This window comes from Hyperolius riggenbachi, chromosome 2, assembly GCF_040937935.1.
Source record: "Hyperolius riggenbachi isolate aHypRig1 chromosome 2, aHypRig1.pri, whole genome shotgun sequence".
NCBI classification, from domain to species: Eukaryota; Metazoa; Chordata; class Amphibia; order Anura; family Hyperoliidae; genus Hyperolius; species Hyperolius riggenbachi.
Window position 1 is genome coordinate 501,107,801 of NC_090647.1, and position 22,068 is coordinate 501,129,868.

The 22,068-nt window shown below is 45.8% G+C and overlaps 1 protein-coding gene across 3 annotated transcripts in view; it reads left to right on the plus strand.

Moving 5' to 3' along the window:
- The window catches only part of EPCIP (exosomal polycystin 1 interacting protein), a 68,772-nt gene that overhangs the window by 17,345 nt on the left and 29,359 nt on the right, over nucleotides 1-22,068 (plus strand). The window contains exon 1 of one of the 3 annotated variants that reach the window (XM_068266090.1): nucleotides 5,740-5,926. The exons of 1 other annotated variant lie outside the window; for it this stretch is intronic. The gene's annotated coding sequence lies outside the window, so the exon portion shown is untranslated. Of the gene's footprint in view, nucleotides 1-5,739; nucleotides 5,927-11,091; nucleotides 11,344-22,068 lie in introns of those variants that run through there. One more of the 3 variants, XM_068266087.1, reaches the window with a different exon arrangement.

The following is a 22,068-nucleotide window of genomic DNA, read 5'->3' on the forward strand; positions in this document are numbered from 1 at the left end:
TTTCCCATTTTTAAATTTCACTTACAGGACTGTAACAAGTAAATTTTCGTTTACACTTATATTGTCATTTAAAATTCATTTTCATAATATCGGTTGCAGGGATCGTGTTAACAAAAGTTTTCGTTTACAGAATAAGGTTTATAACAAATATCGTTTACAACTTTGTTTTGACTTTGTGGTTTACTTATTTTTCGTTTTTAAATTTCGCTTATAGGAGCTTTTACTTATTTTCCCGTTTTTTAAATTTCGCTTATAGGAGCTTTTACTTATTTTCCCGTTTTTTAAATTTCGCTTATAGGACTGTAACAAGTACATTTTTGTTTACACTTATTTTTTCATTTAGAATTCGTTTTCATACGTATAATGCTTAAATATCGTTTTCAACCTTATTCTATTAGAAATACATCGCTTTTGGTATTAACTATGTTTTTCACACTTATAATGCGTCGATTATAGTTTTATTAACTTACTAATATATCGCTTTTAATATTACCGTTATTTTAAGAATTCTAATGCGTACGTGATTGTAAGGCTATTTATTCTATCATATATACAGTATAATAGATAGATAGATAGATATATATAGATGGAGATATAGATAGTTAGATATATAGATAGATAGATATATAGATAAAAATATATATATATATTTATATGCATATACACACACCTTTTTCTATTTATAATATTATTAATGTGTACGTGATTTTAAGACTACAGTATTTATTCTATTACAAGTATATAAATTATTCTATTCATGTTATTTATAGTGAAGTATTTTAAGGATTAAATATATTATTGTTTATATGTGTGTAAGGGTGTTTGTGCAGTGGGGATGGTTAGGGTTAGGCACCACCAGGGGGGTGGTTAGGGTTAGGCACCACCAGGAAAGTCTTAGGGCTAGGCACCACCAGGGGGGTGGTTAGGGTTAGGCACCACCAGGAAAGTCTTAGGGTTAGGCACCACCAGGGGAGTTTTAGGGCTAGGCACCACCAGGGGGGTCTTAGGGTTAGGCACCACCAGGGGGTCTTAGGGTTAGGCACCACCAGGGGGGTCTTATGGTTAGGCACCACCAGGGGGGTCTTAGGGTTAGGCACCACCAGGGGGTGGTTAGGGATAGGCACCACCAGGGGGGTGGTTAAGGTTAGGCACGACTAGGAGGGGTCTAGGGGTTAGGGATAGGTACAGGGAGGGTTCTGTGTGAGAGTAGGGTTAGGTATAGTTACAGTACAATATACACCATCAGGGGAGTGGTTAGGGTTAGGCACCACCAGGAGGGGGCTAGGGGTTAGGGATAGGTAGAGGGAGGGTTCTGTGTGAGAGTAGGGTTAGGTATAGTTACAGCACAATATACACCATCAGGGGGGTAGTTAGGGTTAGGTACCACCAGGGGGGTGGTTAGGGTTAGGCACCACCAGGGGGGTCTAGGGGGTAAGGATAGGTATAGGGAGGGTTCTGTGTGAGAGTAGGGTTAGGTATAGTTACAGCACAATATACACCACCAGGGGGGTGGTTAGGGTTAGGCACCACCAGGGGGGTCTAGGGGTTAGGGATAGGTACAGGGAGGGTTCTGTATGAGAGTAAGGTTAGGTATAGTTACAGCACAATATATGTAATATATACAATTTATTAAATTATGTATATTTAAACAAAAAGGGGGTCTAGGGGTTAGGGATAGATCTGTGTGAGCCTACAGTTAGGTATAATTGCAGTAAAATATCAGTAAAATCTACCATTGTATTACTAAGCTTAATACAAGTGTAAATATCTTTTTTTGGTATAGACACTATTTGACGTTTCATTTCAGAATTCGTTTGTTGTTATAGACGGTATTTTGCCGTTTCATTTCCGTTTAATTAACCTATTTAGCACTACATTTTCGTTTACAAGCTATAAACAATCCACTTGTTATGGGTTTGAAGATCATGATGGCTACACTTGTTTTATGACCCTTGTGAGATGGGCCCCAGAGCTATGAAGGGCACCAAGGGGGGGCAAGGGAAGAGGTGTGAACATTGGGGGTGAGGGCATAAAAGTTTCCCTGGTGGCCCCATTTATTGTAGTTATGCCACTGGACAGTCCCATAGCTTTGTACTGCATCAGAGGTGGCACATTTCTGCAGAAATCTTATCAATATCCAGTTGTGCAAGGTAATTAAAGAGGATCTCCCAGTGCTGGGCCGAAATTACGCATTAGCGTAATTACGCATCGTAATTCACTACAAATGCACCGTAAGCGTTACGCGTAAGGTTACGGTATTACACGTAATTAATTACGCGTAGACCGTGGGGTTACGTTTTACGCGTAACAAATTACGCGTAAGACAGTAAACTCCCATTGAAATTACACAGTCTGCCGTAATCGCGTAATATTACGCTCCCGTATAATATAAAAAAGCCGCCGACTTTAAGGGTTAATAGCAAAGCCCCCTTAAGTGCTAAGAGCCTCAAATTTGGAGAATATATTAAGGAGATCAGAAGGAATAAGAGGAAATTTTTTTTTTTCAAAAAGACCTTATAGTTTTTGAGAAAATCGATGTTAAAGTTTCAAAGGAAAAATATATACATTTAAAAACCCGCCGACTTTAACGGTTAATAGCAAAGCCTGCTTAAAATTTAGGAACACCAAATTCACAGGGTATATTAAGGGGATCAGTGGGAATAAGAGGAAAATTTTTTTTTTCAAAAAGACCTTATAGTTTTTGAGAAAATCGATTTTTAAGTTTCAAGGGCAAAAATGTCTTTTAAATGCGGAAAATGTCAGTTTTTTTTGCACAGGTAACAATAGTGTTTTATTTTCATAGATTCCCCCAAGTGGGAAGAGTTTTACTTACTTCGTTCTGAGTGTGGGAAATATTAAAAAAAAAACGACGTGGGGTCCCCCCTCCCAGACCTCTTTAACCCCTTGTCCCCCATGCAGACTGGGATAGCCAGAATGCGGAGCACCGGCCGTGTGGGGCTCCGCACCCTGACTATACCAGCCCGCATGGTCCATGGATTGGGGGGTCTCGGAAGGGGAGGGGCAGCGAAGCTTTCCCCTCCCCCTCCGAGCCCTTGTCCAATCCAAGGGGCTCTTCTCCACCTCCGATGGGCGGTGGAGGTGGAGGCCGCGATTTCCTGGGGAGGGGTTCATGGTGGCATCTGGGAGTCCCCTTTAAAAAGGGGTCCCCCAGATGCCCACCCCTCTCCCAGGAGAAATGAGTATAGAGGTACTTGTACCCCTTACCCATTTCCTTTAAGAGTTAAAAGTAAATAAACACACAAACACATAGAAAAAGTATTTTAATTGAACAAAAAACATAACCACGAAAAAAGTCCTTTAATATTCTTAATTAACCATTAATACTTACCTGTCCCTTTAAAAGCCAGTTCCCACGCAATATCCTCGGAAATATACTAATCCGTTACAATGTAACAAAGTTATTACAATGTAACAACTTTGTTACTTTGTAACACCGCCGCACCCGACGTCACTCGCCGCTCACCCGCCGGCCGCCGCATACACGCTAGTCCCCGCCGGCTCCCGCCGTCCACTCCGCCCACACCTGTCACCCATATACATGCTGGCACCCATGGGTGCCAGCATGTATATAGGTGACATGTGGGAGAGGCGGGGAGGGCAGCGGAGCCGGCGGGGACTTAGCGTCCTAAACCCGACAGAGCTCTGAGCTATATTAGCTCAGAGCTCTCGAAAGCATCTTTGTATTTGGGCTCCAAGGAGCCCCATTGGTCCTTAGCAGACCAATGGGGTTCCTTCAAATCAGAAGCTTGGCTGCCCCTCCCCTTCCGAGACCCCCCAATCCATGGACCATGCGGGCTGGTATAGTCAGGGTGCGGAGCCCCACGCGGCCGGTGCTCCGCATTCTGGCTATCCCAGTCTGCATGGGGGACAAGGGGTTAAAGAGGTCTGGGAGGGGGGACCCCACGTCGTTTTTTTTTTTATATTTCCCACACTCAGAACGAAGTAAGTAAAACTCTTCCCACTTGGGGGAATCTATGAAAATAAAACACTATTGTTACCTGTGCAAAAAAAACTGACATTTTCCGAATTTAAAAGACATTTTTGCCCTTGAAACTTAAAAATCGATTTTCTAAAAAACTATAAGGTCTTTTTGAAAAAAAATTTTTTCCTCTTATTCCCACTGATCCCCTTAATATACCCTGTGAATTTGGTGTTCCTAAATTTTAAGCAGGCTTTGCTATTAACCGTTAAAGTCGGCGGGTTTTTAAATGTATATATTTTTTCTTTGAAACTTTAACATCGATTTTCTCAAAAACTATAAGGTCTTTTTGAAAAAAAATTTTTCCTCTTATTCCTTCTGATCTCCTTAATATATTCTTCAAATTTGAGGCTCTTAGCACTTAAGGGGGCTTTGCTATTAACCCTTAAAGTCGGCGGCTACCTAACATTGATCCATGCGTCAACTTTTCCGCTTGGCAGCATGACCTTACGCATTAATTGCTAGTAGGATTTTACGCGTAAGCCTATAACGTAATAACCTGAATTACGGTATACTTACGCGTAATTGCGTAAGTGCTATGCGTAATTACAGACATGTACCGAAATTGAATGTCTATGCCGTAAGCGTAATTTCGTAATGCGTAATAGCGTAAAATTACGCGTAATGATCCGTAAGCGTAGCTTTCTCCATTACGACCAGCACTGGGATCTCCATCCTAAAATACAAAATCCTGCAGAGCTGCTTTAAAGGATAACCGAAGTGAGATGTGACTTGATGAGATAGACATGGGTATGTACAGTGCCTAGCACACAAATAACTATGCTGGGTTCATTGTTTTCTTTCTCTGCCTGAAAGAGTTAAATATAAGGTATGTAAGTGGCTGACTCAGTCCTGACTCAGATAGGAAGTGACTACAGTGTGACCCTCACTGATAAGAAATTCCAACTATAAAACACTTTCCTAGCAGAAAATGGCTTCTGAGAGAAGGAAAGAGATAAAAAGGATCAATAGTTCATAGATTTTAGCTCTGGCATACTTCAATGAATGTGTTATTGAGCAAAAACAATAAAATAGTTAAAACTTAAAAAGTAGATGTAAACATAAAATAAAACTGTGGAACATCTTAAAAAGTCATAGGAGAAGGAAGATAGACACAAATGTTTATTTCATTTGTTCATTTTCGCTTCGGGTGTCCTTTAATGAAAAGTTATATTTAGCTGCGGTGTCTTGTCCCACAAAGCCGTCCAGAAGACCCCGCATCACTCCACTTCCGGCGCCTGGCTCCACCTACCCTCTCTCCTCGGAGAAAAAATGCCAAGCTATTTACTGCAGTTACTGCAGATTTATGCTTAGAGCAATTTTGCAGTAAAAGTGGGGTTCTCCTTTAAATTCAAGTATTTGACGCTTTGTTAAACCCACAATGATTATGATTTCTGGCTGAAGAGAAGATGAGTGGAGCATGTTCCTGAAGAAGGGTTTATTTTCTAGGGCTGATGTATTTGCACGTATGCTGCCTCTCCAAACACCCCACCCCCCCTTTCCCCCCATTCCTAACTGACACATTTCCTGATTTTTTTTAATCACTGCTAATATAAACATGGCTTTCATATGAGTTAAAACTAAAGCACAGCCCCTCCCCCGGGTTCTTCAAGGCTGAATGGGCAAGAAAGTTTGTAATTAGCTTTTTTTTAATGGGAAGATTTAAGTCCACTAGACGGGATTATCTCTTTGTCTCGCTGCGTTTTCCCACAGACTTGTCAGTCGGTATAAAGCTTCCCCAGCAGACACAGGGCCGGGAAGCTGGTAACCAGGCAGGAAAGAACTACTCCTCAAAAATATAGCCCGTCCTGGACATCAATAGCCCCATTTACTGGAGGATTAGGACGGGGAGGCAATACAGCGCTCTCCTGCTCATAATGTGATGATAATGTCACTCCAATTCTGGTTTCTAAAAGGATATCCGAGGTAAGAGAGATAGGAAGGCTGCCATACTTATTTCCTTGTAAAAAATGCCAGTTGCCTGGCAGCCCTGTTGACCTTCTAGCATAAGTAGTGTCTGAGTCAAACCCTGGAACAAGCATATGACTAATCCAGTAAAAGCTGAGTCAGAACACTTGATCTGCTGCATGCTTGTTCAGGGTCTATGGCTAATAGTATTAGACACAAGATCCGGAGGACTACCAGGCAACCCTACAACTTGTGTTCCCTTTAAGGTGTCCATTAACAATCCAGTTTCTCGAACGATCGATCGCCTGTTTTGATTAGTCTGATTGATCGGAAATAATCGTTCTGGCCGACCAATGGAGTGGAAAACAACAAGAAATCCGATCAGACTAAAAGAATTGTTCTGAAATTCAGATTGAGGCCAGATTCACAGAGTGATGTTGCGTTGTGTTCCTCTATTACAATGCAACAGAACAAAAAGGTACAGTGAAGCATGCAGACAATAAAAAGTATGCTTCCCTGTGCCTGTTAACGTGTGCGTTTAGCAGTAACTCACTGCAGCAGTGCGTTACCATAAAACAACACCATACACCGCATTGCTAACATCGCACCGTGAACATTGCATAGACTTATCATTGCAGTGTGTCGTTCTATGTTGCAATATCTCCCTAAAGTTGCTCCATAACATCCCACTGTGAACATAGCCTGACAGAATGGTTGATAGAACGACCGTTCGTCATCGATCGACACCATTAACATTACCGGATCCGATCGATCGTACGGTTTGGGAGATTGTACCATTAATGGACACCTTGAAATACATTTCCATATACTGTATAATATATTCAAGGTTTCTGAAGACTGCAGAGAATAACAGCACTGAGTTACTTTTGTTCTCCTCTATGGACAATTTTCAAAACTATTTCCAGCCCTGCTATCTTCCTGATAGCGGTAAGTAGTGCATTTCTCTGAAATGGAACAAAGCTCAAATATTGAGATACTTAAATGGTTGTTTAGTGACACACAAAAAGCTTCTGTTTGGGACGGTCTAAAAGCTATTTTTAATGTTATGTTGCGATGCAATCATCCGATTGCACATCTAACGCTGATTTCTAGTCTGAAACCAGCTTAAGGCTCCCTGCACACTGCAAATCCGTTTTACGATTCCCATTCCCATTTTCAATTCCGATTTTCCCTGAATACATTCAACAGAAAAACGGATCAAAAAATGCAGCATGCAATAAAGATTAAAAATCGGAATTGGATGTAAAAAACGATTAAAAAGCGGAATCGGGATTGTTTCTAGTTTTGTACCATGTGTTGTACTATGAGTTGTTGTTTTTTTGTGTGTGGACTCACCTGTGAGTGAGTCAATCTTTGGCTAGTTTGTCATGTTAATAAAATTCAATAAAAAGAATTTAAAAAAAAAAAGTGGAATCGGAATCGCATGCAGTGTGCAGCGAGCCTAAAAGATACTTTACATGTGATGATCTAAAAAATAATAGTTTCACTCAATTGGGGCTTCTTCCAGCCCCTAGATGTCTCTTAGGTCCCAGGGCCCAGTTCCATTCTGCGCCAGGCCTCCGCTCTCCCCTCCAGCGTCTTGCGTCTGCTGTAAGGAGGGAAGGAGGCGGGGCAGCGGTTCCCATGGTAGCAGCGATGCATATCGCCGCTACAGGAAGCCGCTGCCCCGCCTCCTTCCCTCCTTCCAGCAGACGCAAGACGCGCTGCTGTTATAGGAGGAGATAGTACTGCATGAAGGAGAGCGGCGCCTGGGGGAATCCGGAAGCGGCCGCCCGCTCATAAGGTAACAGAAGCAGCGGCCACGGGGGCACCACCTACGCATGCTGGGCACTATACTAGCCATGCTGGGCACTATACTAGCCTTACTGGGGCACTATACTATCCATACTGGGGCACTATACTAGCCATGCTGGGGCACTGACTGGTGAGGCGTGATTGCACCAGCAGCTGAGCGGCCGCCGCCACCCACGTGGAGGGACCATAGGCCCAAGCACTGCTCTACTTCGCCCTACCCCCGATCCACCACCGCAGCTGCCAGGAAGCCACTCGGGCACATGCAGGGCTCCTCCACATCTGTCCAGGCCGCAGGGGATATCTCATCAATCCCTGGTGGCACATCACCGCTGCCCTACCCAGGTGAGCCTGATATCCTCGCTGTGCCCCCATCTCTGTCTCCTGGAGGGATTAGCCACCCACTTCTGGGCTCCTAGTGGCCAGGCCACTCGGCTGCCAGTCCCTCCTCCACCAGTTCAGCCACCAGCTCCATCGGCCTCTGCAGCCACAGGCTCTTTTTTGCTCCCTGAAGCACCGGGTCCCCTCTGCCTGCAACCACCATCGGACTGATTGGGACTGTTTGTTGGACTGTACCCAGGCGTGATCTTGATCGGCAGCCCTAAGGGACTCTCTGCCTCTGTCTCTCACCTCTTGCTTTGGTTCTCTCTTTCTTTCCTCATTCTCTCTTAGCTATCCCTTCTTGCTGTCTCTTTCTCTATCCACTCTTTTCCAGGACACACTGCGGGGCATCTGGAACTGCTGCAGAGCTGTGCGAGCGCCGTCGGTAGTCGGCAGGCTGCTCCCCTCACATAGCCCTCCAGACTTCCCCACAGTTATGTGCCGTATGTACACATAGGTATACGTTTACTTTGTACTATACTGTATATGATTGTATGTGTTGTAGTTCGCATGTATGTGTTTGTACCATCACCGACCCTGTATGAGCCAAAAACAATTCCGGGTACAACCCCCGTTGTACTTGGCGAAATAAAAGATTCTGATTCTGATGTTGTGCGGCACTATACTAGCCATACTGGGGCACTATACTAGCCATACTGGGGCACTATACTAGCCATGCTGGGCACTATACTAGCTATGCTGTGGGGCACTATACTAGCCATACTGGGGCACTATACCAGCCATGTTGGGCACTATACTAGCTATGCTGTGGGGCACTATACTAGCCATGCTGGGCACTATACTAGCCATGCTGGGGCACTATACTAGCCATACTGGGGCACTATACTAGCCATGCTGGGCACTATACTAGCCATGCTGGGCACTATACTAGCCATACTGGGGCACTATACTAGCCATGCTGGGCACTATACTAGCCATACTGGGGCACTATACTAGCCATGCTGGGCACTATACTAGCCATGCTGGGCACTATACTAGCCATACTGGGGCACTATACTAGCCATGCTGGGCACTATACTAGCCATACTGGGGCACTATACTAGCCATGCTGGGCACTATACTAGCCATGCTGGGCACTATACTAGCTATGCTGTGGGGCACTATACTAGCCATGCTGGGCACTATACTAGCCATGCTGGGGCACTATACTAGCCATACTGGGGCACTATACTAGCCATGCTGGGCACTATACTAGCCATGCTGGGCACTATACTAGCCATACTGGGGCACTATACTAGCCATGCTGGGCACTATACTAGCCATGCTGGGCACTATACTAGCCATACTGGGGCACTATACTAGCCATGCTGGGCACTATACTAGCCATGCTGGGCACTATACTAGCCATGCTGGGGCACTATACTAGCCATGCTGGGGCACTGTACTAGCCATACTGGGGCACTATACTAGCCATGCTGGGCACTATACTAGCCATGCTGGGCACTATACTAGCCATACTGGGGCACTATACTAGCTATACTGGGGTAACTATACTAGCCTAGCCATGCTGGGTACTTTACTAGCCATACTGGGGCACTATACTGGGCACTTTACTAGCTATACTGGGGTACTACCTACCCATACTGGACACTATATTAGCTATACTGGGCGCTATACTAGGGCACTACCTACCCATACTGGGACTATACTAGCTATACTGGTCACAATACTAGATATACTGGAGCACTATACTAGCTACACTGGGGTAACTATACTAGCCATACTGGGGCAACTAAACTCCCTATACTGGGGCAACTATGCTAGCTATTCCGCCGCACCCCAGCCCCTCCCCCCGTAACCCACTGCGCACGACACTGTCCACTAGGTCACGCGTGCAATAACCGCCCCCCCGGAGAATAAGTGGTCCCCAGGCCGGAAAAGGTTGGGGACCCCTGAACTAGCATACACCGCATAAGAGGGTAGCGGGCAGGAAGGGGTATTGGGCGCAGATGGGGGACCCCCCCTCCCTCACCTGGGTCCCCCATCTGCGCTCCCCCTCCAGCTTAAGCTGCGGGGAGGGGGAGTCGGACCCCCCCCCCCCATCTCCCCTGGGTCCCCCATCTGCACTCCCCCTCTAGCTTAAGCGGCGGGGAGGGGGGTCAGACCCCCCCCCCTTCACCTGGGTCCCCCATCTGTGCTCCCCCTCCAGCTTAAGCTCAGCAGCAGCAGCCGCCACTATTAGTAAGAGGCAGCGGGCAGGAATGACTCACCTCTTCCGCGTTCCAGCATGCATTCCACTGTCGTCACTTCCTGCAATGCCCCCCACTGTATTGTAAGTAGACGGCATTGCAGGAAGTGACGACAGTGGAACGCACGCTGGAACTCAGAAGAGGTGAGTCATCCCCGTCCACTGCCTCTTACTAATAGCGGCGGCTGCTGCTGAACTTAAGCTGGAGGGGGAGCGCAGATGGGGGACCCAGGTGGGGGGTCCGACCCCGCTCCCCGCCGCTGTGCCCAATACCCCCTTCCTGCCCGCTACCCCCTCCAGCTCGGCGGCAAGTCTAGGACCGCCCCTGGGGGCAGGGCGCTACTTCTTCTTGCTTGGACCAGACCCTTCTTCTTGCTTGTACCGGCCCTGGGGGCAGGGCGCTACTTCTTCTTCTTGTTTGGAGGTTGAGGCACATAGCCTATTATATATATATATATATTTATATACAGTAGATGATTTATTTTATTAGTTTATATCACCTTGGGTGTCCTTTACAAATAAAGTTTAATAATATCTGTCTACCCAGCATTCTATCTACTGTATCTGTCTGAGCAATATAAAGAAGACCTGAAATAATAGTTTAGGTGCTGTAGAAAGCTGGAGTTAGCAGCAGCAGCAGAGTGGCTGAACGTCAGCCCTGTATGCAATCCCTTGTGTACAGCTCAGTTTCCAGTAATAATTAAACTCCCAGAGTAATTTGTCAGCCAGGCATTTCAGAGATTGGCAAGTCTTTCCCAGTGCCTACAGGGAGTGTTTCCCTGGAATGCAAAGTACATAACGAATTTAAACACACGCATTTATCAAAGAAAACATTGGAAGGTACGCCCGGCTAATCAGCACAGCCCCTTCTCTCTCAGTGAACCATGGGCTCATTTAGCCTGCGGAGGCTGGGAGATGATGCCAGTTGGATGCAGAGACAGACAGATCTCACACAGCTCCTGATAACCTGCGCTGGAGACTGATCTGAAGACTGAAGAGTACTGCAGCACTCCAGGGAGCATCTCAGCGCAGGGTACGTGTACTGCTAATCTACAGTCCTGGATACTCTGGTGTTATTTGGTGGAGAGAGGGAACCTAAAGTGACAGTAACGTCCCCAGTTTAACTTGCCTGGCGCTTCTCCCAGCCCCATGTAGCCACCCTTGTCCCTCAGTGTCTTTCCACTCTTCTCCCTTCAGCTTCTTTGCCCCTCCAAAAACTGCATACACAGCCTCGGGCAACGCACACCTTTGCGCAGTATGGAGAATTGCAATTGCGCATGTGCCGATCGCTGCAGACTAAGAGAGCACAATTGAGGCACAATCAGCCTGAGTCCGCTCATGCTAGGGTTGCCAGGTCGGCTGATGGAGAAAACCGGACAGGGGGTGGAGTTAGGGGCGGAGTCAGAAGCGCACTTTTATGTAGAGTGGGGCTAAGCAATGGGCTTTTAAAAAAATGTTTTTTACAGTATTTATATCGCACTGACATCTTCTGCAGCACATTACAAAGTACATAGCCATGTCACTAACTGTCCTCACCAGTACATGCACATAAGAGACCACTTTTCACCAGTAAATGCACATAATAAGAGACCGCTTTTCACCAGTAAATGCACATAATAAGAGACAGAGCAGAAAACTATTACAAAACTGGAAAACTATGCAAATAATGCAATGCATTTATGGCGTTTTTGCACAGTGAAGTGGTCGATTTCTTGCGGGAAGTTTTAAATTTATTTTTTTTTTTTCCACCAAAATTTTTTATTGAGAACAATAAAGTGGACATACATAGGCATAAAGTTAAAATATAAATCTGCGCATACATGTATGTACACATTTTGAGCAAATATAACAAATATAACAGTATAAATTGCGTTGTACAATAGTATGAATTCAAGTGTAAAGTATAGTAAGCAGCGGGCTCAGGCGAGATTGAATGAGATTGAAAGTCACGCCTGGACTATACGGAGGGGAGATAGAGCGGAGCCAATGCACACAAAGAGCGGAAATACAACCAGAGAATTATGGGTCACTCACTCACCATATCTCCAGACTCCTGACCTTACCTTGCTTCCTTCGCAGATGCAGAATCGCATTGCAAATGACGTGAGTGACGCACGTCATGCGTGCGTTGGCAACGCAGCGTTGGCGTTGCCGTAGCAACGTCGGGAAGCGCGGGCTCGGGGGCGGTACTTAAGCTGGCGTAACTTACGCCGCGTAAGCTGGCTGGCTGTGCCTTTGACTGACAGCCAGGCAGCGAATCAGCGGTCGCACAGTGCTGGCGGACGGGTGGCGGCAAGTGGCAAAAGGCATAAAACCGGACATCTTAATTGTCCGGTTTAACATGCCTTTTTGGACAGGACACAGCGGCCAAAAACCGGACTGTCCGGTGTAAAACCGGACACCTGGCAACCCTAGCTCATGCGCTGTAGCCCGCGACTGGCTGACTACTAGGAGCTAGAAGACGAAACTGTGCAACATAGCGCTGGGAAATTTGGGCGCTCCACATTATGCCATAGGCCATAATGTTAATTACTGCTATAGCAGCATTCAGACAGTAATTTGGGTGCCGTAAAAAGACCCCAAAGGAGCCCAAATTACTTTTAAAACAGCGTAATTCGGCTGTCAGCAATAACTGGCAGCCAAATTATGTCTTGCCCCTGAGTCCATGGCTGCCTGAAAGGGGGAATAGTAATAAACACAGCCGGGACTTTGGCAGAAACAGGGTGAGCTGTTTTTTGGCTTCACCCTACGCCCAAATTTCCCAGTGTCATTTTTGCATGTATGCCTAGGAGAAGCCCTAGGTAAGTTAAAGGGAGTCTGAAGCATATTTTAAAAAAAACAAAAAGGATACTCACCTAAGGAGAGGGAAGGCTCTGGGTTCTATAGAGCCTTCCTGTTCCTCCTACGGTCCCCGCGTTCCCCCGTTAGCAGTGTCCAACCAATGGGTCGTAGACAGCTCTCTGCCACTTCAAGTCAAGCCTTTTACTGACTCCATGTGATCGTTTTTCTCCTTTGCCCCTCTGACAACTCATAGGCCAATATGCAATTAACTTTTTCTCCTGTATTTTCTCCCAAAAGATAATTGTCTTATCATCTCTTAAAATAACGTTTCATCACTTTGCAACTGAAAAAACCAATACCAAAAAGTCATTGAAAAAGTTATTAATTATTTTGAGTATTTTCTGACTTGATGGTGGTTTAAAACGCATTTTATAGACAATTTTGAAAACACTGTATTTTTGTTTTTAAATCTTTTTAATGTGGCACAAAAAAATATAAAACTTGACAAAAGTTAAGTAACAATTAAAGAGGAGAGTAAAGGGAAAGACAAAATAACATATTCAAAGAGGAGCTGTCAGCCATACTATGCCAGATAAAAAAAACGACATATATAAGTAGATAAATACTAGCACGGCCCAAGTGCTGATTTCAGTGAACTTTATAAAATAAAAGGTAAATGGAGAGAATTCTGTTCGCTGGCAGGGGCCATCTTTACTCCCTCCAGCTGAAGCCTTACTCCCCCCTTCTCCCCACAGCAATAGCGAACGTTATATCAGGGCACCCCGCATCCATGGGAACCCCTAAGGAAATGGTAGCAGGGACGGGGGTCCCCATGGATGCGATGCGGTGGTGGCAGCCACTGAGGACACAGGGAGACAACAGGCACAAGGGGGCATGAGGTACAAAGGGGGCATAAAGATGCCACTTAATTGCATATGGCGTGCCCATATGCAATTCCCTTTTTCTCCTGACTTTTCTCTTAGGTGATATTTTCACACGGTGTCATTCAATGCATTTAAAAGCACCAGCACGCAGCAAGCACGAAAATACTCAAAATCATTTTAATAGTGCTTTTTCATCAACATTTGAATACATTTACAAATATAAAATTCTGAAAGGTTATTTTAAAGAGATGAAAATTATCTTCTAGGAGATAACTCAGGAGAAAAAGTTAATTGCATTTGGCTCCATAAGTTAACAGAAAAGGGGATAACAAAGTGAGGAATAATCATATGGAAGTTAAAGGAATCCTGAACTGAAATAAACTCAAGAGATAATTACTTGTATGTGTAGTAGCAATGGCATATAAAACTTTCCCAATTTCTAATATTTTTACTTTCCGGTTTAGGTATTAAATTTGATTTCTAAAGTTTGCATAGTAGCCATGTCAGTGTGATATACAATCTGGTTCATTCTGCTTCCAAGTAAAAAAAAAAAAGTGAACATAGGCAAGGTTCAAGCTAGGAACACACTAGGCAGAATCCCTAGCATTGCGGAAAAAACTAGCATTTTTGCTGATAATGAAAGTTTATGGGCACATGTAAAAATCCATATGTGTGCGTTTTACAAACACACAAGCAACTTGCTGCATGATTTTCAAAAACAAATGTAAATTGCACATAATGTATCTCAATGGAGACACAGAGGATGCTGAATTTTTACATGCATTTTTGATGCATTATTTTTTTAACTATGATACTGTATTTTACTCCATGTATAAGGGGAAAATATTGAAAAATGCAAAATACAAACGCACTGAAAAAAATAATAAAAGCACAGTGCAGAAAACACAGGTTTTTCTGCACTGCCTAGTGTGCTTCCAGCCTCAAGTGGGCTTCAGGGCTGTTTTTAGGGATAGGCATACCAAGCAGATGCCTAGGGTGACTCCTGAAGGGGGGGTGTCACAGAGCGAAGCAGGAAAAACGGGAGCAGGGGCCCTTACAGAAAACACAGCGTCGCCATAGGCGCCTATGATAAAAGATTCTTTTAGCGGCATTGATTGGAAATTTGGGTGCATGGCGGCGGCTGTTAGCGACGCCTCAGTGCGCACAATTTTTACCGCAAATATGCGGCTATGAAGGCAATGTCGCAATGTATTTATCCGCATGACAAAGCTTCTGCAAAGCCTCTCCGCAACAAATGACCCCTCTTGCCACTAATCAGGCGCTTCTGGGAACCCAATTTTATCTTCATAGCCGGATATCGCGGCTTTGTGGAAAAGGGGGAATAGTTTTAAGAGAGCAATTTAGGTTTAGGCACGAAGGTTCTAAGGGTTAGGTACCACCAGAGGGGGTTAGGTTTAGGCATGACCAGGGGTGGTCCTAAGGGTCAGGCACCACTGGGGGGGGGGGGGGGGATCTTAGGGTTAGGCACTACCATGGGAGGGTTCTGTGTGAGAGTAGGGTTAGATTTAGCCATAGTAAAATATCAGTAAATATTACCGATATTTTCCTATCTAATTTCAGTAGTAGAATATCGCCAGTTGTAGCAATATTTTACTAGCGGCAATCCCTGCACCCCCTTTTTCCAGGCGCCTTTATTTCATGCATGTGCCTCAGAGCAACTTTTAGCACACTGTGCTTTACGGAATCCTTACAGGTGACTGCTACTCTGTTAAGAAAGGAATGGAGTGTAATTTTAACACCTGATTAGCACTGCTGATTAGCTTAACAAAAGAAACCTGAAAAACATAAAAATAATATGGCAGGTGTTATTAATGTGAGTTACCGTAAGCAATAATTTCTGGTCGATTGCAACAATTTGATTGGACAGTTGATCGATTGCGAAATTGGATTGTTAATGGGCACCTTTAAAATGAGGTTGCTCGTTAAGATGTGCAATTTAGCTCTTGACTAATGGAGAGGAGAGGGTGGATACACATGAGCAGCAACACTGTGCTGGAACTTCCTTTGAAAAGAGCCTGGGGTGAAAATAAACTAATAAGATAAACAATTATATTTATCCTCCTACTCCTAAAAATTATTTTTTAACCTTTTGGGGACCGACGTAGTTTGAATCTACGTCCAGCAGGTGGTACTGCCGCCCTGACTGGACGTTGATTCAACGTTTGATTCAACGTCCGCACTAATGAACCATCCCGCCGTGATCGTGCGCACCGGCGAGGGGAGATTAAGCTGTCATATGACAGCTGACATCTCCCCTCAGTGATCAGCAGCCATCACTATGATCGCCGGTGGATCATAGTGATCACTTACAGAGCTGTGGCAGTAGGGGGGAAAGAAGAGGATTCACTCACCTTCCTGCCTTTCTCTGGACGATCGGCGCTCCCCTCTGCTCTGGCCGGCATCCCTGCTGTATTGACTCCAAGTGCCGGGTCTCTGCTTGATGATGTCATCAAGCCGAGACCCAGGACTTAGCGTCAGTATGAGCCGTGAAGCCAGCGAGAGCAGAGGTGTCCCCAGCTGCTCATCGCTGGAGCCTGGGAGGTGAGTAAAGGCTGCCAGCAATACGGGGGACACCTGGTCACCCAGGAGGGACCATACCTAAGTGCCCACAGTAGGGATCCGGCTGCCTGACCCCCCCCCCCTCCCCCGAAACGCGCACTCCCCCCGCATGTAAAATGCCTGGTCCTTAAGGGGGGTTAAGCAGCCGGTCCCGCAGGGGTTAATATCCCATGGTTTTGTTTTATATTTAAGCATTTACAAAGTAGTTTGAATGTTTTACCGTCTCTAATCAGTGGCAGCCTATTAAGTGTCCCAGAATTAGAACAAGGTCAATAGTTTATGTATTCTATCTCTCCCTGCCCTCAGAAGTTGTATTCTGCCAGGGAAACTTTTATGGCTGTAATTTGCTTTTCAGTGAGGTTCACTATATTCCCGACAAGGTACCGACAAGACAGAAGCTGTCGCTTCCAGGCTCAAAAATGAACTCTTTCAGGCAGCAAAATAAAACAAGTAAAACAGCCTGGTTATGAATGTTTTGTATTGTACATACACATGTTTATCTCATCATGTCACATCACCTCTGGTACACTTTTTTAAAGCTCCCACGGGAACAAAACTGATTAAGGACAGTTATCCAACTGGCAGATTGCTACAGGGAAGCCAGAATTCTTGGGGTCATTTGTACACACTTTCTGGCCCCACCGGTAATGTACGTGATGTACATATGTGTGTGTACGTAATTTAAGCTCTAACAGTTTCTTCATCTTTGTTTTGTAGCAGCAAGGTTTCCTGCTCTATTAATCATTGTGGAAAGCACAAAAATGGGAGCTGACTGCCTTTTATAAGTTACTCAGTACTTTGACACTGCATGCTTTCTAAACACTGGGGAATGCCTACCAAGTGATGTAACTGGCATTGGTCTAGCACACATCAGCAGATATTGATGTGTCAGTTGATTTGCTATGGTTTTCTGTGACTTTGGCCTGAACTCTGCAGGGACAGTTTTGTGAATCTCTGTAATGGACCAGAAAGAGTGGTTTGGACAGAAACAGGCACTCTTGTTTGAAGTGGTTAAAGAGAGTCTGAAGCCTTAAAAAAAAATCCTCTTTTTATTTGCTATTTATGTTAAGCAGTATGGGCATGCTAAAACTCTGCATTCCTGCGACAGAACGATGTAATTAAACCCCCCAAATCCCCGGGGCAAAATTCCACAACTTTCCAGGTCATTTTGCTGCCCCGGGGGAGGCAGAGCTTTGCTCTACAGCTCTGCCTCTAGTTGCGTCATTCTCCGCCTCTCCCCGCCCCTCTCAGTGAAAGAAGACTGAGAGGGGTGGGAGCAGGTCGGAGATCCACAGAGATTGACATGAGTAGAGGCAGAGCTACTGCACAAAGCTCTGCCTCTACCAAGAAGTGATCCCCGAATTTTGCCCCAGGGATTTGGGGGGTTTGATTACATCGTTCTGCCGCGGGAATGCTGCGTTTTAGCTATGCCCATACTGCATAACATAAATGTCAAATAAAAAGAGGATTTTTTTAAGACTTCGGACTTACTTTAAAGAGTAACTGTCAGGCAAAAACAACTAATTTTAATCTATGTTCCCCTGTGTTAAACAGTGTGGAAGGAAGCCAAATATCAATACTGAAGTTAAAAAGCTCTCTTACTTTATTGTTGGCTGAATAGCAGCCTTCCTTATCTCCAGGCTGTTTAAGGAGGCCGCATAAGACTAAGAAGGCCTGCAGCCTGCAGAGCATGATGGGAAGGTTCTCTTCCTCTCTACTGCCCTCCCTGCACCACCCCTTCATTTCCCTATCCCGCCCTAATCACCTGCTGCAGCCTCGTTGGCTGCTCCCTCTCTCCTTCCTTCCCCACCCAGACACCCCGAGTGACAGCCACGATCGGCGGCACACCCCGCCGCGAGTGACACCCACGATCGGCGGCACCCAGCCCCCCCCCCCCCGCGAGTGACACCCGAGATCGGCGCCCCCCTCCCCCCCCGCGAGTGACACCCGCGATCGGAGGCACCGCACCATCACCCTACCAATCCCCCCCCCCCCCCCCCACGGAGAAGTGACACCCACGATCACCGCACAACACCCCCCGCGAGTGACAGCACCGACAACCCCCCCGAGAGACGCCCGCGATCACCGCAACACCACCCCCCGCGAGTGACAGCCGCGATCGGCGGCACCCAACCCCCCCCCCACCCCCCGCCCCGCGAGTGGCACCCGCGATCGGCAGCACATACCCCACACCCCGGGAGTGACAGCCGCGCCCCCCTGCCAGCACCCATCCCCCCTCCCTTCCCCGCACGGCACCCCGACTGACTTCGCAATCGGCCGCAAAACGACTGACTTCGCAATCGACCGCAAAACGACTGACTTTGCAATCGCAAGCAATACGACTGACTTCGCAATCGCCCGCAAAACGACCGACATCGCAATCGCCTGCAAAACGACTGGCTTTGCAATCGCAAGCAAAACGACCGACATAGCAATCGCCCGCAAAACGACCAACATCGCAATCGCCCACAAAACGACCGACATCACAATCGCCCGCAAAACGACCGACATCGCAATCGCAAGCAAAACGACTGACTTCGCAATCGCCCGAAAACGACCGGCATCGCAAGCAAAACGACCAACATCGCAATCGCAAGCAAAACGACCGACATTGCAATCGGCCGCAAAACGACCGACATCGCAATCGCAAGCAAAACGACGACTTCGCAATCGCGGCCGCAAAACGACTGACTTTGCAACCATCGCCCGCAGAACGACTGACTTCACAACCACCCGCACCCCCCCCCCCCCCCCCCCCGCGACTGACGACGCAATCGCTCGCACGGCTCCCCCCACCCCAACTGACAGCGAGATCGCACGCAATACCCCCTCCCCCCCCCCCCGACATGATCGCTCCCCGCTGAGTGACAGACATATTGACAGGCATATTGCCCCCGTTATGCCTAATACACCCGATGCGTTTTCCCGCTCGATCCGCGGGTCGATCGGGATCGATTAGATTATTTCCAACATACTCGATTCGGATTTCGATCGTTCCTGACGTCGATTTGGCATAATTAACATGCAAATCGACGGCAGGAACGATCTAAATCCGAATCGGGCATGTTGGAAATAATCGAATCGATCCCGATCGACCCGCGGATCAAACGGGAAAACGCATCTTGTGTACAGAGCATAAGACCAGAGACTGGTAGGAGTGTCTGAGGGCTGGGACTTGGGAGAGCTAATGAATAATTAATCAGGAAGCAGGGTAAGGGAGGATATGACATCACAATTGGCTTCAGACAAGACAGTCAAACATGGAATCTGCCATGAGCTGTCAGGAGCATCAATCTCTGCATATACTATATAAAAATTCAGTGAAATCCAAACGTGGACAGTGAAATGCATATGTAATGTAAGTACAGCCAGTATTTAGCTACTGATATATGTATTTTTTGTCTCTGAGAGCTTATACCTAACAGGTCCTCTTTAAGTGCACTTTTTCGGTATGTACACAGTGGCATAGCAATAGGGTTGCAGAGGTTACGACTGCACAAGGGTGTTTAGGTGTGAGGGTCCCACAAGGTCCTCCACCCACTGCATTAGCTTTTGTATTGGTGCTGTAGTGATCAGTGATCACATGTATAAGTGCTTTGAATAGTGGTAGTCATTAGCAAACCATTCCTTTTCCTTTGTATTGATATACTGTATTTTTGGAACCATAAGAAGCACCAGTGTCCAGTGTATGTACTGGTCGGGGGATGCTGCCCTAGACCGCCACTCTCTATATTTTCTGCTAGTAGAGAGAGATCAAATCATTCCAAGAATTTACAGCACAACGAGTTCTACCGACTGAGGTTAAAAGCAGTGCACTAATCTCAAACGAGGTAACTCTATTGAAGTTGCTAATGGATTAAATGCACAAAAATTAACTGCCAGAATTAGCAAACCATTGACTAAAACTGTCTAAGAAGACAATTTTGTGTTTAGTTTTGCTCTTTATTAAAGCTTGGAGCCGAAGTAAAGTACTTTAATCACATAGAGAAATTTAGATCTTCTCTAGTTGAAGCAGTTGCCCCTTTAACCAGTAATGGATTAGCAAATGAAATATCGCTTGGCTTTCAAGCGGGATGCGCCAGATTTCAGGTTGCAGCCTTCGTGTATTTTCTAGGAATTCTCTAATCTTTATAGAAAGATCTTTCAGCACGCTTAGATCTGGAGTGTGAACCGGGATAAACACGGCATGCCAAGAATATGTAAGGGAACTGACATTTACCATATCTACTACTGCTGTGTAGCCCCCATTAACGTCTGTGTGTGTTGACATTAAAGCATTAGTGATGAATGGTCAATGTGCTTCAAGAATCCTTTTTCACCACCTGAAGAACATTAACCTCTGTGTTACTCTCCACCAACCAGACACTATTTATCTATCACTGGCCTTGTATCATTATAAAGCAAGGCCCAGAGGAGCCCAGCATCACACACTGCTGTTATATTATTTGTTTAGTAGGCCACAAGATCAGCTTCAGCTTTGATCTTCAGCCCAGTTACATAATCTGTACAATTATGAGGGCTTGTTTGATGACTCTTTTGGGGTGGTCTGGACAGAGTTGCCTGGAGCACAGCCACATCCAGAGGCACCAGAGAGGTGAAATAAGGTTACCAACAGAGTGGGGAGGCAAACAGAGGTCTGCAGAACAGGTGATTTTATGTAAATAATAAAACTGAGTTATGGACTCCGAGCTGTGTAAGCCGGGTAACACCTCCACCCATAGAACCATTAGATAAGGATAGCAGTAAATACACAAATTCTGGGAGAGCAGCGATCTGATAAACTGAAGAGTCGGAATGAGACTTGGAAGAATACAGCATGTCTCATGAAATTGCGAGGTATTAACCCTACTCCCTTGCTAACCCGAACATTAACCCATACCTCATGCTAACCCTAATATTTACTCTACCCTCACGCAAATCTTAACATTAAACCATACCTCATGCTAACCCTAACATTAACTCTACTCTCACGCAAACCCTAACATTAACTCTACCCCCACGCTAACCCTAACAATAATCCTTACCTGTCGCTAACCCTAACATTAACTCTATCCTAACGCCAACTCTAACATTAACCCTTACCTCACGCTTACCCTAACATTAAGTCTACTTTTCCACCAAGACGTTGCGTTTTAGGGGACGTTAAGGTCGCATAACGTGCCCCTAACGCAACGCATGGTGGTGTTGAAGTTGGACGTCAGATTGAGCTGCGTTATGCAGCTCTCAAAGCAGCTGCTCCAGGATAGTGATAGGAAGTCCGGGTCTTTTTAAGGATTCGGATCATTTGAATCGGATCATTGAAAAGATCCAGATATTTGAACCGAATCATTTGAATCATTTTACTAGGGAAGCAGACTGGGTGAAATGACTAGCAGGACAGGACTTTCCCTGCACTGTACATTCTGTATGTTCTTGTTTCTTCATTGTGATGATCCGGATGATTCGACTCACAAAAAAGATCCTGATCAAATGAACGATTCGTCCATGATCCGGACAACACTACAGTCCCACCA